This window comes from Macaca fascicularis, chromosome 15 (genome assembly GCF_037993035.2).
Source record: "Macaca fascicularis isolate 582-1 chromosome 15, T2T-MFA8v1.1".
Lineage (NCBI taxonomy): Eukaryota > Metazoa > Chordata > Mammalia > Primates > Cercopithecidae > Macaca > Macaca fascicularis.
In genome coordinates this window covers 58618067-58636408 of record NC_088389.1, presented here as the reverse complement: position 1 = coordinate 58636408, position 18342 = coordinate 58618067, and the positions used below count along the sequence as shown (strand labels likewise).

Sequence of the window (18342 nt, the reverse complement as noted above, 5' to 3'; positions counted from 1 at the left end):
GCCATTCCCTTCCTTAGTCCTCTGAAACTGGGTGCCACCTGAAGTAGATTTACTGCCCTGTTCTTTTGGTGAGTTCTCCGTGTATCTCTCATCCGCCTCCTCATTTCTTCTGTGGACTTCGCATTCAGATGACACCTCTGAGGCTGTTCTGGCAGCCTATCCTCAGAAAGACCTCCTTGGGCCCAGCTGCTTCCGGAGATATGATAGAAAGTGGAATTGGGTGGGAAGGATGGTTTTAGAAAACTTGAATGCAAATGATATGCAAATGATGCCGCTAACAAGCTGTGTGACCCGAGGAAAATCACACAGCATCTCTGAATCTTTAATTTGGTGTTCTGTAAAAGGGAGATTCTCACCCCAACTCCCCTCTGTTGGAGCAAGATGGTCGTGAAATGACAAAAGCAAAGGAGCTCTGTAAACCACAAAGAGCTGTCCAGAGGTGAACAGATGTTATTTATTCTCCTAGCAACATCACTGCTTTCATCTGGGCAGCTGTTAGCAGCGGCATTATTCTTCCCCCGCCAGGTCCCAGCATTCCCATCTCTTCTCTCATCCTACTCCAGGAGGGCCCATCCCAGTGACCCCAGTTTCAGTTTCACAGAAGGTGCAGCTGCGTCCTTGTTCTCTGCAGCTGAAGCACTCAGTTTGCCAGAAGCCTGCCCCTCAGATAACTTCTTAAAATGCCGTTAAAGCATGCCCAACTTCCTCTCAGTTCCTGAAGCAAAACACAAGCAGCTGGCAAGTGGTTAACCCAAGCCACCCTCACCACAGCACCATCACACATATTTGGGGACAACAAAATGATGCTAACAGGGCTTAAGCTTTGAGGTGTGATGGGCCTAGGTTTGAATCCTGCCCTCAACCATTACCAGCAGTGTGATCTTAGGCAAGTCTCTTAACTTCTGTGAGCCTCAGTTTTCTCATCTATAAAATGAAATAATAATACGTCACAGGGCACTCGGTAGGTGATGATCATGATGATGATGATAATAATATGACAGAAACGCGGGGAGCTTGTTAGACAGCGTTTAGTTTACTGCTGCTTTTATTGGGACTGTTTATACTTCCTAATAACTCATTAGGCAAGTTCAAGATTTCCTGGGACCAGTGTACCATTTGAAGGTCTGGGGAGAGAAACCCTGCACAGTCCCCCTAGATGACCTGCTTTTTTCCTAGGGTCTCATCCAAGATAAATCCCATTTCTCATACCATGCTCCATATCTCCAGAAAATTGAATTAATACAAATAAAACTCTTGGAATAATTCCAAACTGAGACACTCACTGTTCCCCAAATAAGCCCCTCATAGTCTTGCCTCTGGGTGCATGTTCACACAATCCCCTCCACCAGGACAGCCTGTCCCCCTTGCAGTGCCAATAGGCATATGCCAATCTTTCATACCCATCTTTCCTGTCTCATCAGCTCAGCCTCGCCTAGTACGCAGAGTTCTTGGCAAACATGTCTTCTCTCTCTCTCTGCCCTGATGCCTCCAGGAGGCCAGAGGCCCTGCTACCATCTCCTGGGGAGAAATCAGAGTGGGGCTTAAGGGGAGGAGGGGCTGTGGGAGGTGGTACCAAAAACTGATGCAGGAAGAAGAGAACCAGGAAGCAGAAAGATGAATGACTGAAGCCAGGGAAAATTTGCATCAGAGGGTCACTCTGTGTTAGGACAGGATTTTCATGAAGGGAAAATTCAGTTTAGTATAAGAAATCAAACAAGAGAAGCGCTATAGGGAGTCTTTACCCAGAATAGATGCAAAATATCTTCACAGGGCTTCCCATGTGCAATGTTCTACAAGGCCATTATTAAAATTCATAAATGAGGAGAAGCTAGTTGATAACCCAGAATAACATTAGTGTTCGATCCGTGCAGAAACAATAATCAATAAGGCCAACAGGAGGGGCTCAGAGAACAGCAGAGACATTCACACTGCTGGGGGCCTCTCCTCCTCCGGGTGATTTCTGTGTGTTTAATGTTTCTTTATCCCTGCAGTATCCCGTGTATCAAGATTGTACTCTTACAGGTTCCTTGGGGACAGAGCTGAGTCTGTTTCCTGCTTGTCTTCTTGATGTCTCACACAGGGCCAGCCACAGAGCCTGTCTCCATAACCGGGTGCTAGACCATGCCTCCTGCTCATGTTCCCTCACACCTGAGTGAGCCTTCCTGCATTGAAGGCCTAGTCTGCAGTCTCTGGGCTTTGACTCTGAAGCCAGTCTCTTTTCATGGCAGCTCAACCATCATGATGGCTGAGAGGTCTCAGTGAATATCTGTTGACAGAGATCTCGCACACCCCTGGTCTCCTCTTAACTTACCTGTCAAACTCTGGCAGGAACACCTCCTCAACCCCACCTGTCCTCCAGCTCTGAATCCTATCCTGGCCCAAGGTAGAGGGAAGAACAAGATCTTGGTGTAGGCATCAACCAACATAGCAACTCACTCAATTCTGACTTCATATCCAGGAGATTTTTCACTATCTAGTCCATGTTATAAAAATGGATTTAAGGCTGGGTGAGGTGGCTCATGCCTGTAATCCCAGCACTTTGGGAGGCCAAGGCAGGCGAATTACGAGGTCAGGAGTTCAAGACTAGCCTGGTCAACATGGTAAAACCCCATCTCTACTAAAAATACAAAAAATTAGCCGAGCATGGTGGCACATGCCTGTAATCCCAGCTACTCAGGAGGCCGAGGCAGGAGAATCGCTTGAACCCAGGAGGCAGAGGTTGCAGTCAGCCGAGATCGCGCCATTGCACTCCAGTCTCAGCAACAGAGTGAGACTCCATCTCAAAAAAAAAAAAAAAAAAAAAAAGATTTTAGAGGACAATCACCTTAATAAATCGCCTGTTTTTATTTCTGCTTGTTCCAGTACAAACATAACTTTTGTATAGCACAAAACCTTAGAATTACAATTTGCATTCTGATTTTTTTTTTTTGCATCATAATATAATCATTTTTTTTCCCCTATGCTGTTGTTTAGTCCTTGATAGTTGCATAATATTTGCATTGGGTCAATGTAGCACAGTTTACTTAACCAGCTCACTAGTTTTTGGTGACTTCCAATTTGGTGCTAAAATTACATTGCAATGATGATCTTGGTGGATATTATTTTTCTGAAGTTAGAATTATTTTCTAAGGATAGATTTTCAGAAAAGGAATCAATGAATTAAAGAATATGAGTGTTCTTAAAACTCCTAATATATAGTGCCAAATTAAAGTTAGTGGGGGTATTTTTAACTAATTTATGTTGCCATGAGCAATATATGAGTATTTCGGTTTCATCACAATGTCACCTATATTGGGTGTCATGATTATTTAACATTTTTGCTAATTTAGAATGTATAAGTGATATCTCATTTTGAAAAAAATTTGCCCTTCTTTAATCACTGGTGAGGCTGGCAGATTTCTCTTATGTTTCTCTTATGCTCACATCTCCTCTTGGAGATCTTGACAGTGCTAGAATTTCTGCTCTGGTGGTGAAGACACCCAGTGTTTTGGTTCTTGCATTTATAACCTATGCTCCTTCACTCTGGCTTTTTCCCCTAGTTGCTCATCTCTTTGACACAACTTGATCTCACATTTGTCAACCATTTTACCAAAGTCTAAAAACTTGGGTATGGATTTATAATCATGGATTAAGAGAATGTCAGATGCAGTTAATAACAAGTTTAGGTTCCAGAGCAAACTCTGGTATTTTCTTGTTTGTTCATTTTTTAAACTATGCGACATTAACTTCACTTTTTCTCTCTGGGGCTTCTCTTTTCTCACCTGCAGAAAAGAGTAATACCACTTACCCACTTACCCTATAGTGTTGTCTGAGCACTTTGAGCCTTATAAAACAAGGGTCAGCCAAATTTTTCTGTAAAGGACAGATAGGAAATATTTTAGGTTAGCAGGTCATCTGGTCCTTGTCACACTACTATATTCTGCCACTGAAACATGAAAGTAGTGCAAACAATAGTAAAAATAAACTAGCATGGCTATTGTTCAATAAAGTTTTCTTTATAGACACCAAAATTAATTTATTTTACCTATAAATGCATAATTTATACTTTATACTGACATTTTAAAAATATAATATATAACATTGCATATTACAACAAAATAAGGACATGTATAATTATGTGTAGTATATTTTGTACTTATATGTAAATGTTATAATTACATATGATTATATTTTTTAAATTTTGTATAATTTCCATTATATACAATGTGTCACAGAATACTGTTGTTTTGATTTTTTTCTGACTATTTAAAATTACAAAACCCATTTTTTGCTCATAGGCTGGACAAAAACAGGGAGCAGGCTGGATTTGACCCATGAACTCTAGCTCGGCCAGCCACTTCTCTCAAGTCCTAACCAGCTTGAGATCTCATGGGATAGTCAAAACAAATCAATACTCAGGACAGGCAATAGTACTGCCCCTGATTTTTAGTAGAGAAAACAAGGGACAAAGAAAGTTAAATGACTTGTCCAAGATCGCACAGCCAGTATAAGGAAGGGCTGGAATTGGGATCAGATCTGGCTAACTCCAAATCCCAAGCAATGTGGTTGTGGCCAGCTTCCTCCCCAGTCATTGGTCCCAGTCCTGGGCCAACTCCCTTGTGTCAGTATCTATTCCCAGATCCCTGAGTTTCCTGACCCATGGTTGAGGGCCTCCTTCCTCAACCTGTTCCACACTGACCCCAACCAAGGCCAGAGACTAACATGGCCCCACATCAGAAAAAAACAAACCCAGTCTTTCTACTTTCTACAAAAAGCCTCTTTATCCTCCAACCACAAAGTCACGTATTTGTAGAATCAAGCACCAAATTTCCACATTCATGGAGATGTTTAGTAGTATATAGACAGGACTCAAATCTGTCTGTCACAAACACTCCGCAAACATTCACTTGACCAATCAGCTCTGATTATCAGTCTTGTCCCTATGACATGTGACCACAATCACATTTTTCTGTTTTGTTTCCTTTTGATGAGTCCCATACTCTTCGAGGACAAGACCAGCATCAGTAGAAAAATCACTACCTTGCAAACAGGAAATCCTACAACAACAAGAGCCCACGTCGTCTGGTGGAACAAGAAAAGGCTTTTGCAAATGGTAACCAGAGTTCAAGAGGTGGTTCTGCCACTAATGACCTGACTTCCCTGAGGTTTAGTTTCTCAGCTGAAAATGAACACAATTAGCTTTAAATGAAAAGATATTTGTAAGTGTCTTTTGTAAACTGTAGACCTATATACAAATACTAGGTAATGATGCTGTGATAAGGCTTGTACAATTTCAAACTAACACTTTAACTTGAATTACGACTTTGTCAGCTCTATTCAAGATGTAATCCTTGTCAGCTTCTATAGAAATTCAAAGGCAATGTTTCCAGGAGATTTTTTTTTTTTTTTTTTTTTTTTTTTTTTTTTACCCCAAGGCTTACTTTCTTTCCTGCATGAATGGGAACTGAATTCATTATGAATTCCTCTGGCACGAGCACAAATCCAGGGTGTATGCGGTTTGAAGTGACAAATGATAGGATGCTGTTTCAGGGGCTTGTGTGGGGGCGGGCAGCACCAGCAGAGGAGTGAACTCCATTGTCCCAGGCAGTGGCACCGGCAGCCTCTGTGTGGCACCAAGGCCGCCACCTACAAAGAGCACATCACAAAGCCTCCCCCAGTATCAGCACTCATGCTGATAGGGCTCTGAAATCCCAGGGATGTCAGATACACACCCTACCCAGCCTTTATAGGAACTCAGTCACCTATACAAGAATCCTTGCCTTGGGTTCTGATCACAGCCTATTCAGAGCTAAAAGAGATCCTGCATTACCTGGTCTAATCTATTTCATTTCACTTATGGGGAAACTGAGGCTCATATAGTAAAAGTGACTTGCTCAAGTTATAGAAGCCTTAGCATTAGAAGACTTTGGTATAAGTTTTTGTTCTGCAACCAACTAGCTATGTAAACTTGGTCAGATTATCCTCATTGAAAGATGACTAACTCTATCATCAATAAAAACTAGCATTTTGATAGGACTTGAGGGTTCATCAACTGTATTCACAATCTAATACTTACCATAAACATTAAGACAGAGCAGGCATTGTAGGAATCTGCATTTTCTCTAAGAAGAAAGAGAAGCTCAAAGAAGCAAAGTGATTTTCAGGTTTTCACAGCTAATAAGGGGAAACTTACACCTACCTTCTGGCTCCAAATATTGTGTTTTCTCCATCAATGAATACTGTTTAATTTCCTCAGTAATAAAACATTTAAAACTTGTCTTGTAAGGCCTGAAGGATATATGTAAAAGTACGCTTGATCACTGGTTCCCAACATTTTGAAAATAGGGAAGTGTATTGGTTATCTATTTATGGAGAATAAACCACCCCAAAACTTAGCAGCTTATAACAGCAAACATTTATACTCTCATACAGGTTCAGAGTCAGGGACATGGAAACAGCTTACCTGTGAGATTCTGACTCAAAGTCACTCACAAAAATGCAGTCAGGCCATCAGGGCTGCAGTCATCTCAAGACTTACCTGGGGCTGGAATCCTCTTCTAGACTCTCTCTTGTGGTTGGCAGCAGGCCTCAGTTCTTCACTGGATGCTGGACTTTGGAGCGAGACCCCCAATCCTCTCCATAGGCTGTCTGAGTGTCTTTTTGATGTGGCGGCTGGCTTTCTTTAGATTAAGGGATCAAAGAAAGAGATACAGAGAGAGAAAGAAAGAGAGAGAGACAGAGAGTGAGAGAGAGAGAGAGAGACTACCCAAGATGGAAGCCACAGTCTTTTTATAACCTAATATCAAGGATGATATACCATCACTTCTGCAGTACTCTATTCATCGGAAACATGTCACTAAGTCCAGCCCACACGGAAAGGGAGAGCATTACACAATGATATGAATGTCAGGAAATGAGGATCACGGGGGCCATCCTGGAGGCTGGCTACCGTAAGATCCCTTCATCATTCTAAAATCTTTGCTGACTCCCACAAGATCAAGATCATTTTTTTTTTTTCTAACAGAGTCTCGCTCCTGTCATGCAGGCTGGAGTACAGTGGCATGATCTTGGCTCACTGCAACCTCTGCCCCCCAGGTTTAAGCAATTCTCCTTCCTCAGCCTCTCAAGTGGCTGTGATTACAGACGCCTGCCACCACGTCTGGCTAATTTTTGCATTTTTAGTAGAGATGGGGTTTCACCATGTTGACCAGGCTGGTATCGAACTCCTGACCTCAGGTGATCCACCCACCTCAGCCTCCTAAAGTGCTGGGATTATAGGCGTGAGCCACCACACCCAGCCAAGATCATAATTTTTATATCATCTGTTTGACTGAAAAACAAAGTAGATTAATCTATATGAAATTGCCCAGGTTTACCTGTTTGTGACCCACAAAAATGGCAATTTCATATGATTCAAGCTAATTTATCATCTCTTGAAGCTCTCAGGTATTCATGAACACTTTTTGATGATGCTGTACTTCATTAATTGCAATAGCATGTGTGTTCTTAGGGAAAAATGTTAATATTTATAGTTGGAGGTATGTTATTTATTCAGTCTTCAGACAGCAACTGGTGAGAAATGGGTTTATGACTTCTCCTCACCTCTCTAGAATTAACTGCATAGGCCCCTAGGGGTCCACAACCCAAAGACTTAATCATTGCACAAGCTGGATGTAAGATACAACTAACTCTAGTAGATGCCAAATGTCCTTTCTATGACAACGTACTGCCTTCCAGTAGGTGTCTTTATCAGACAAGTAACAGCCCGTTCTGTTAAAATGAACAATTCTAATGAGTCAGTTCTGATTTGCTAATAGCTGCCCCAGATCAATCAGAGGCTTTTTGTTATAATTCTCAGAACCGAAGCAATAAACTGGAAGGAACTGTATCATTTATCACATGGTGTGGTGCCTCATGCCTGCAATCCCAGCAATTTGGGATGCCGAGATGGGCAGATTGCTTGAGCTCAGGAGTTCAAGACTGGCCTGGGCAACATGACGAAACCCCATCCCTACCAAAAAAATACAAAAATTAGCCAAAAGTGGTGGTGTGCACCAGTAGTCCTAGCTACTTGGGAGGCAAAGGTGGGAGGATCACTTGGCCAGAGAGGTTGAGTCTGCAGAGAGCCATTATTGTGCCACTGCACTCCAGCCTGGGTGACAGAGTGAGACATTGTCTCAAAAAAGGAAAAAAAAAAAAAAAAAAAAAAGCTAATTTATCATTTTAGTCTCCTAACTTTTGAGAGACAGTGCTTGGGCCATCAGTCTGCTGCATCCTCACTGATTTTCAGTTAATGCTCTTACTATGAATACTAGTCCATAAAAAGTAGCTGATATCAATGGTTCAGTTCAGGGAACTGCTGTCCTACACAGTTACTGAGAAACTGCTATGGGCAGAAACTACTCCAGCTTCTGGGGATTCAGTGGTGAATGAGACAGGATCTTTGCTGTCATATATTTTACATTCTTACAATTCCCACACCTAGCTTTCTAGAAATATAGATCCTTGGGATCCACTCCAGATTTATTCACTTTTAAAGCCCTGCAGATGACTGATAATAGCTAAGTTTATGTCCAGCATTTGAGAAACAGTGGTCCATATTTCAGTTCTCAACTTCTTCATCTCTCGTTTACTCCATACCCCACAGCAATGCTTTCTGCCCTCACTGCTTCACAGAGATTGGTCTTGTTAACATCAATGAACTGATAGCTGACTCCATGGATTACTTCCAACTTCATTTTACTTTCTCCTTCATGGCATGACACTGCTGACCATGTCCTGCTTCTTGAAATTCTCCTCCTTCGGCTTTTGAAAGCATTCCCTTTGAGTCCTGCTCCTGCCTTCACTCTGGTTACTCCCTCTCAGTGTCCTACTGCTGACCCTCTTCCTTTCCCACTTGATAAACAATGGGGTTGCTCAGCACACCAGTCTCAGTCATTGCTTCTCACTCTCCAAGGAACCCCTGAGCAAATTCCCCCGTACTCCTGCTTTAACTAGTCTATGTCGATGACTTGAAACCCTGTCTAGGAGACCTCACTCCCCAACACCAGTAGCACTCGTTAGCACACAACACTCCACAGACCCAAGGATGCAGCCCAGCTTGAAAGAAACAGAAACCCGTGCTCCCTTCCCAGAGAATGAGCTACGTCTTTGTTTTAGAGAGGTCACCAGGTGAGAGTGGACTTCTGCAAAGATGAGTGCTAAACAATATTTTTATGTTTTAAATTCTGAGCCTGAGGAGGAACAGGGGATAAAAGCTATTGATTGAGGGACAAAAAGAACAAGGAAGAGAATTGGGTGGCATGAATGTGACATTGTTTGCATATGTATTTGTGTGTGTATATGTATATTATTTTTGGGTATATGTATATTATATATAGTATATATAAAATATATGTGTGGCTATATAGGAGACAATAATTGTACCTACCTCACATGGTTATTATGAACTAATGTAAATAAAATACTGAACAATGTACCTGGTGCATAGTAAGGATGCATTCCTGTTAGCTTCATTCCACTGTCTCCAAAATTTTACCTGCTTAAGCAAATACAAGAAATTTCTGTTTGAGTCAGATCCAGTTGCTAAGCTTAACTTTAGGCTAGAGAGTGGATAACTGCACTCCTGAAATTGCATGCATAATTTTATATAAATATGCATATGTTTGTTTTTCTAAAGATGGAATCCTTTATTTTCATGAAATTCTCAGAGTTTTTGTCTCTAAAAATGTCCAGAATGCTTAGATATCATCTGCTGGTCAACATTTCAACTATCATTACTAATCTTTCTCATTCGTAAACACACTATTTCCCATCAAGATCTAGACCAGTCACTCAAAGATACTCCTTTCTAAGAAAATTAGTGGAGTCCTCCTTGCATGCATGCATTCATTCATTTGTGTAATAGGCAATTATTTGCGATGACTCTATACCTGACATTGTGCTAAGCCCAGGGCACAGTGAAACACGAACTCTGTAAAATATCCAAAAGGTAACTACTTAACCTGTGATGGTTTAAAGTCACTATAACATTTGAAAAAGGGGTGTCCCAACAGCTTTGGAGCAACAGCTTTAAAATGTGCTACTATCAATAGAAACAATTTTTTTTTTCCTTAAGAAAGGAGAGAAGGGAGATCATTCAATAAGAAATAAAAATATAGCAATGTTTTATCTTTAACTGGACAGAAGCTAAGGAGAGACAATCTCCCAGATTTTACCACCTTCATCCTTGCCTCTTTCTTTTTAGTTTTTTTTTTGGACAAAAATCTTCCCTTTATATTCTAGACTTTCTCTTTTAGTTCATTATGAATTGTAGACTCTTGAAGTCTTAGAAATTGGTGGGCCCTTAATCCATAAATACAGCATATCAATTAGGTCTAATCTTGAAAATATCCAAGAATGAGGGTCTCACTAACATAGAGAGTCATTCTATATTATAGTGTGTTTAATTGGTAGTAATTTTTTTCTTTGTTTTGGGCTGAAATTTACTCTAATTTTCAACCCAAAGTCCTAATTTCATCTTTTGGGACTATCCATGTCTTCTACATCAATATTTTTCATTAATATGCCATTAAATCAATTTTGGAATTACATCTAGCATGATATTGAATGAAATTAGAAAAGGCCAAGATAGGATAGAAGAGGAAAGAATTGAATAAAATCTAATTGAATTGAATATTCAGAGTAGAAAATATCAGCATTTAGAGCTTGTAATAGTAACTGGTATTATAATTTTGGTTATTTATATAAATATGTTCTAGATTGTGTTATAAAAATATCTTTCTTACTTTTGGTTTTCATTGGAAAATTTGGAAAACACCAATTCCTTCAGATCTTTGATGACTGTCGTGGAACTCCATGGGTTCTGTTCTCCAGATTCAGTATCCCAGTGCTCATGAAAATGCCTCATTTCATTTGACTTTGTTTCCAGTCCCTTCCCTACCCTGGTCTCTCTTCTTGGACTGTGCTATCTTGAACTTTCCTCTTTAAGTGGAATCACAGCATCCCCCAGCCAGGACAGGACTGGGAGAAATGGGGACAATATCACAACTGGGGGCAAGGAGATAGGCAGCAGTTTTCCTTGCCTCCTTGTTTGCTAGGTTTTCCAATGTGTTCAGCAGTGGCATTCCAAGACCCTATTGCCAGAAAGCTTTCAGGAAAGTATTTGTGGGAAACTTAGATCAAAAAAATACATATTGAACAGCTACTCTACCAGGTCCCTGGCTAGTGTCAAGAGAGAGAGAGATAAAACCCACCTTGTGCGGTCCAGGCCTACTCATACTCATTGTCTCATTGAATCTGTGAGCTATGTAGAATCATTTTCATATCGTTTTATAGTAAGAGAACCAAGGCTCAGAGAGGCACATAAGAAACTTTTGTTATATAGAATTTGTCATAAAACTTGCAATAAATGGTTATTAGACCACTCATAATGTGATGTGGGTGACAATGGCAGTAGCTCTTAACTCCATTAGCACTTGATTGTTTTCAAGACACCCCCTATCCCTTATAACAACCATTTAGTGATTGTGTAGAACAGATAACAGCATTCTCATCTTCCAGGTGAGAACATGGGCCAAGGAAGATTAAGCTACTGGTCCAAGGTCACATATCTAGAGATCTAGAGGATACTGTAGCTAGGATTTGAACTTGGGTTCCAACTCTAAATTCAATGCCATTCTCATGCCCCCAGCCTCCTATCCCCCAATGCCTAATGCTGACAGTTTTCCCCAGAACTACTAAAACAAACAGCTTTTTCTCTTCCCTGGTCCATAAATTAACGAAGAGGTCCTGGGGTGTTAATGTTCATTCCAATTAGCCTATTATGGCCAAGATGGCATTAGCCCTTGTGACTCTAGGATAAAATGGATTTTTCCCACAAATGGCCAACAAGTTTGGGCCAAGTTGTAAACATTATTTCTATCCATCTTGGACCACAGCAGAGTCTGTGGTCAGTGTGCCAGGGAATATATGAGAAAATCAGGCGGCCTTAATCTCTGCAGCATGTGGAAGGAAATAAAGACCACCTTCACTGATGGTTGACTTGATATGTCTGAAGGGGATTAAGTCTGGCTGTGACAGAAATGCCTGGGGAGCCACAGTGAAGAGAACTCGATGAGGTATGGCCTTCCAAGTTTAAACTTCTAATCTCAAAGGACCAGAGTGACTTTGTAAGGAATTCAAGAAGAACGCAATTCACTCAACATATAATAGGATCCTGAAATCCGAAGAATGTTTTCCTGAGGCCAGAAAAATGAAAGAAGTGTAGTGATGCCCACTGTGGGAGGACTGGAGTCCCAGGCAGGCTGTGCAGTGCTCCTATGATAACTCAGCACCAAAAAGGTGTTACAGGATTGATGACATTTGCAGGTATTGACACCTATCCAAATTCATCCTCTAAACGGAGAGCTTAATGGATAGAAAGCAAACGGCTAAACATATCTAAGCATTCACCCACACTAGCAGACTGACAAAGTCAAGCCCAGAAATAAATGGAGTTTAATCTCTGGAGTTTAACCTTCATACTGTCACTAGATTTTTTAGGTGCTTCTCTCCCACCTCCCCAAATGTTTTGCTTCCTCTGGAGCTTTGTCTTTTGATAATAAGCTCTGCTTGCATTTGCAAAATATACAAAGTGAACTTCCAGATGGACTTCTCAAAGTGCAATCTAAACATGAAGGAAACAAGAAATCCAAAAGTCAAAGGCGAGTGGGAGGTTTTCTTCTCCCCCAAATCTCTGGGGAGTCCAATTCATTCAACATGCTCACATTCTGGTTTCATTTCCATTTTCTATAATAAGAGATGAAGATGTAATATGTCAATGTTGATGTATCAGAGAGATGATGAATTCCAGGCTAAAACACGGCGACATCTGCTTGGAAACGAGATGGAAGAAATTAAGATGCTTACCATGATTATTTTCTTCCAGAGCAAATTTATAGTATCTTTGGTCTCAAGGGCAGAAATTCCAGACAGATTAGCTTTTCATCTCCTAGGTAACTCTCTGAACTGCATAGCTATAGAAATTCATTGCTTTAACACTGGGTGTCCTTATTAGGGAAATATCTTAAATTCTATGCCAACAAAGAAACTCATTGACTACTAAGCAATAGTCATGAAAATATTTATGACATGGATTACAAACAGGTGCTCCAAGTAGAACAAAAGCTGGGATTATTCACTGCTTGGACTAACTGAAAAAACATTTTCACATCTAGCATAGCACATTTTATGCTTTTAGTAAATATTATTTTTCTGATTATGTGTCCTCATATTCTAGAAATGGCAACTTTGCTTACATACCAGAGGTACTTGGCAAGTATGAATAGAGTTATGTAAATAATAGGTGCTAGAGCATTGCCTGTACTATACCCATTTATAAAATATTCAACAAAATCGTATTCAGTCCCTATTACATGCCTGTATTTGGATCTGCAGATGCAAAGATAAGTACAACAAGACTCCTGCCTAGTTCAAAATTTGCTTAATTTGTTCCTATAAACTTTTTAAAGGAAGTTGTGTGAGCATTCTCATATTCATTTCACAGATGATGAAGCTGAGTCTGGACAAGATCACACACCAGGAAGTACCGGAGTTAAGAGTGACACTCCAACGTCATTCTTCAGACCCAGGGCTCTGTCCACTCCTTCATAGGCTGCTATGATTGAGAGGAGAGCCTAAGGGTATTTGGGTGACCCAAGGGCAATGACTTACAGTGTCTAAGGGACATCAGAGCTGGACTTTTACCCAGTCCTAACATCTCATTTCTTGTCATTTTCATTTTTCATTCAAGTGTTTAGCACCAAGTAGACACCGTCGTGGTCTCAATCAGAACTAAATGATACCTTGCAGGAATTTCTGAAATGCTCATTGAAAAACTATTCTCTTCCCATTGTTTTGAAATAATCCGATAGAGAAAGGGCCTTTTTTGGAATGTCTTCTCTCGGAACTTTAGCAACAGGAATTGTAAAATGTTCCCAAAATATTGCTCAGCATGAAAACCTCTTTCAATGCAAATAAACCATTGATTAAAAAGAGAATTTGTTAAGAGGGACAGGAATTGGGGTGATACTCACAAAAAGCTTCCAGAAAAGCCTTGGATTGCAAAGAAATGCCTGGGAGGCCACACAGGTCATGTGCAGTCAACAGGGGACAACGAGGACATTTTACAGCCATCTTAGATACTATAGATTTGATTTTTTAATTGGCAGAATCAATGTGACTATTCCATAATAACCAGGATAAAATGAAAACAAAACAACAAAATGGATATTTTAGGGGTTACAAAACTTCTAGATTTGAGGATTCCCTTACCTGTTAGTTCTGTGACCTTAGGCAAGTCATTGAACGTCTCTGAACTTCCATTTCCTCATCTCCAAACTGAAGATAGCAGTCACTACCTCATAGGGTAAATATGACGATGGATTTGAAAGCACATACTAAATTGTAAGACATTCTACGAACCCAGGTTTTTCTTTCTTATTTACACAAAAAGATTCAAGTCCAAATGCAGTGTTGAGCAGCTCTCTATGTTCAAATATTATCCATCACTAGTCTAACTTTTAGCTGCCCCCAGCCTCGGTCACAGTCACCCTGCCTCTTTTCTAAGACTGAGCATCCAAGGAGCACCTCCTGTGGGTGCTCTTTACAGCTTCAGTTCTGTGATCACAGACAGGGAGTGCTTGCTGCCTCCTTTGGGAAAGCAAGGCCTCTGATTCGTCTTCCCAGCACTCTGACCCTCAAAAGGACCTCAGTGACTGCACTCAGATGTCTGAAAGCCATCTGGGGATGGACTCAGCATTTCTAACTCCTCCAGTCTATTCCTTCAGCAGCTCTTCTCATCCCAATAAATAGCAACTTCATTCATCAAGGTTCTCAGGTCAAAAAGTGGGACTCATCTTTGACTCTTATGTTCCATAGCCCCCACATCTATATCCAATCTATCCCACAAGGACCATCACTTTCATTTTCAAAATATATCCTGAATACAGCCACTTCTTATCTCCACCAATACCACCTTCCCCCAACCCACAAACACTCCCTGTCTGGAACACGGCAAAAGGGTTTTCACCAGTCTTCCTTTTTCTACCTTCACCACCTAATTGTCTATTCTTCCTATGGCAACCAGAGTGATCGTTTAAAGACATAAATCAGATCACTCACAAAGACCCCTCATGATTTCCTGTCTCATTCCAAATAAACTCCAAAGACATTATCATGATCTGTGAGACCCCTGCAGATCTGGCTTACCCTGATCCCTTAACTTCATTTTCTTCTGTCCCCTTGTTTGACCCCACTTCAGCCCCTTGTGTTCTCTAATCTAACAACCACCCTCTTGGTTCAGGAAATTGGTGCTTGTCATTCCACTTGCACAGGACAGTTTTATCCCAGACATTCAATGCTTTTCTTCATTACTTAATCCAAGATTCTGCTCAAACATTACTTTGCCAGAAAGACCTTTTCTGATCTCCTCAGCTGCTTGTTTTTTTTATTTTCATAACACTATATTATATTAAATTTTTGTATTATATATTATATTATATTGCATTAATTATATTCTTGTTTATTGTCTGTCTCCCCATGAGAATGTAAGCCCCATGAGGGCAGGTATTTAGTTTATTTTATTTATCTCCTTATTCCCAGCATTTAGATTAATGTCTGGTACATTTTAGATGCTTTAAGAGGCTCTGTGAAGTATCCTTGAGCCCACAAGGAGACCCAAGCTGTCTTTCAGTCGGATTATTGGTATAATCAAGGGTTTAGAGATGTATTGTGTATCAACCAAAAGGTGGTTGGCCTGAGAGGTGGGCTACGAAGAATGAATAAAGAGTACAACGTTTCCAGCAGAATCTGGCACAGCCTTGGGGCCTGACAGAAACCTCCTCAGAGCCAGAGGGCCTCTGAACTCAAGCCTAGTTCTCTTGGATCTGATTTCACCAAGGTGTTCCCTGATCTAATACCATCTCTCAGTTGACATAAGCCCAAGAAGGAAGGACTTGCCCTAAGTCAATGCAGGGGAAGCCTCCACTTCCATTTCTTGTATTGCTGGCATAGTTTACATCCATCATTTATTGAGGGCCTACTCCTTGCCAGGGTTTGGGCTAAACATTGTGCATGCTTCATATAATTTATATTATTTAAGAAATACAATATTATTTCTATTTTATAGGTAAGAGAACTGAAGCTCACAGATGTTAAGTATTTGCCCAAAGTTATACAGATGGAAAATGGAAAAATTGAGATTTGAATTATACTCTAAACAATGCTACTTCCTAATGTGTTTCAGCTGAGTAGATTGCTCCTGCACTATTCCCCCAGAGATAGGTGACTGGGGCTTCTGAGCTAGTTCTTGCAGTATAAACAGATACTGAATAATTTCTGTAAACTGATAAGCAGGGGCATTGAGCTTGGACCACATTGACTGGTGTAGGGACCACTGGTGGCCACAGCCTCTGACACCCAGGAGGCTGTGAGAGATGTGACCTCCTCTCAGGGCCTGGGAGGGTGCTCAGCTGTGGTTTGTCTCCCAAAAGAAGACTCCAGCCAGCTGGACCAGGCTGAGCTGGAATCATGGGACTCACCCACCCACAGAAAAGGTGAACTTTAGCTTGATTAACGATTGTGAAACTCTTTAAGTTTCAGTTCCTAGGGACTGCCTTTTGCTGTAAGCCAATTCTCTTGAAATCTCTAAGCTATGAAACCTGGTCACCAGGAAAGTATTTGTAAATATCCTCCAAGCAGGACTGTCCTCTGGGCTGGGGACAATGTCCTGGCCCCAAAGTCATACCAGGTCCTCGCTCTGAAGTTGGCAGAGGAGATGGGCAAGTGTTTATTCCATACATCTAAAGAGATTGTTCCCAAGCAGGTACCACTGAGCCTGATAAAGGCACTTAGCACCTCTCTTGGGAGAGGCTGGGTACTATCCCTTTTGCAGCTCCCAAATCCCAGTGCACTCTGAAGTAAAAAGTTTCTTTACCAAGGATGCTAGAAGCTAAAATTCCTACTAATCAAGACATTCAGACTTCATACAAATATCCGTTCTTGTGATCCCCAAAACTCTTTCACTACTCTTTTCACAGGCATCACCAATAACCAAAGTTATTCTTCTCTCAGAGCATGCTGAGAGAGAAAGCTCTTTTACTGAAGATTGTTTCTTTGACATTCACGCTCCAACAAGGATAGTCTCTTCTGGGCCTAATTTGACTTCTTTATGTGCCAAGAGGAAACTTTCTCTCTGAAGGGCAGGCACACAGATATCTGAAGAGGTCTTTAGGAGGCACTTTATAATTTCCTTGAATTTCCTAGAATGTTTGGAGAATAATGTGTATTGATTAACTGTCTCTTTCAAAATGCTTAAAGTTCTCCTATCCTTTGATTTTTTAAGGGGAATTAACAGTGAATAAGAAAAAAAAAAAAAGTAGAAGAGGAAGAATATACCAACTCACTCACTCACGTTTTCTGACTAAAAGGAGTGTGGCCTAAAGACCATTATATGTAACAGGGTCCATGCAAGGACATTGAAAGCTAAGCAGCTCTTTCTGATAAATTTGAAATTGGGGCTGGGTGCAGTGGCTCATGCCTGTAATCTCAGCACTTTGGGAAGCCGAGGCGGGTGGATCACCTGAGGTCGGGAGTTTGAGATCAGCCTCACCAACATGGTGAAACCTCGTCTCTACTAAAAATACAAAATCAGCCAGGTGTGGTGGTGCATGGCTGTAATCCCAGCTACTCGGGAGGCTGAGGCAGGAGAATTGCTTGAATCCGGGAGGCGGAGGTTGCAGTGAGCTGAAGTCGTGCCACTGCACTCCTTCCTGGGCAACAAGAGTGAGACTCCATCTCAAAATAAATAAATGAATATAAAAATAAAATAAATTTGAAATCGGGGACATGGAAATAAGAGAGGTGGCAGTGACTCCTTGAGACTGTGTCATAAGCTGACTCTGACACTAAGAAAGGCAGCATGACTAGACAGTGACCCCAGGAGTCTAGGGCTGAGATCGGGAACACATGATGCTGAGCTGCCCAGCAGGAAGGGAAGTAGAGCTCTAATGATACCACAGCTGTGTCATTTAACACACAAAGATGTGACACTCCTAGGCCAATTCTAGTAGATAATTCTGCTTCCAACAAATAACCTGGCACAAAAATAATAACAAAAAAGTTAAACCTATGCTCAATGACATTATAGCAACATTAGCACATCCATTTTTTTTTTTTTTTTAACTACAGGGTCCTATATTCAGGGCTTCTCAACCTTTTGCCTTGGAGCCCCAGGCCTTACCTCGTCATCCCAGGACACTGACATTTTGGATACTGAGGACCCATCAATATGCCATGGCTGGGAAGCTTTGCTAGTGGAAAGAA

The 18342-nt window shown here is 41.0% G+C and overlaps 2 long non-coding RNA genes across 2 annotated transcripts in view; both read right to left on the bottom strand.

Moving 5' to 3' along the window:
• Positions 1-432: 432 nt before the first annotated feature.
• LOC141408629 (uncharacterized) lies at positions 433-1533 on the bottom strand. Its single transcript, XR_012424509.1, has 3 exons — positions 1401-1533; positions 870-924; positions 433-715 (listed from the first exon to the last, which is right to left on the bottom strand). It is a non-coding gene; the product is annotated as an uncharacterized lncRNA (long non-coding RNA).
• Positions 1534-1638: 105 nt separating this feature from the next.
• LOC141408626 (uncharacterized) overlaps positions 1639-18342 on the bottom strand; it is an 80098-nt gene continuing 63394 nt past the window's right edge. The window contains exons 4-7 of the long non-coding RNA XR_012424506.1: positions 5421-6659; positions 5020-5158; positions 3796-3852; positions 1639-2779 (exon numbers count right to left, since the gene is read on the bottom strand). This is a non-coding gene — a long non-coding RNA (uncharacterized lncRNA). The remainder of the gene's footprint in view (positions 2780-3795; positions 3853-5019; positions 5159-5420; positions 6660-18342) is intronic.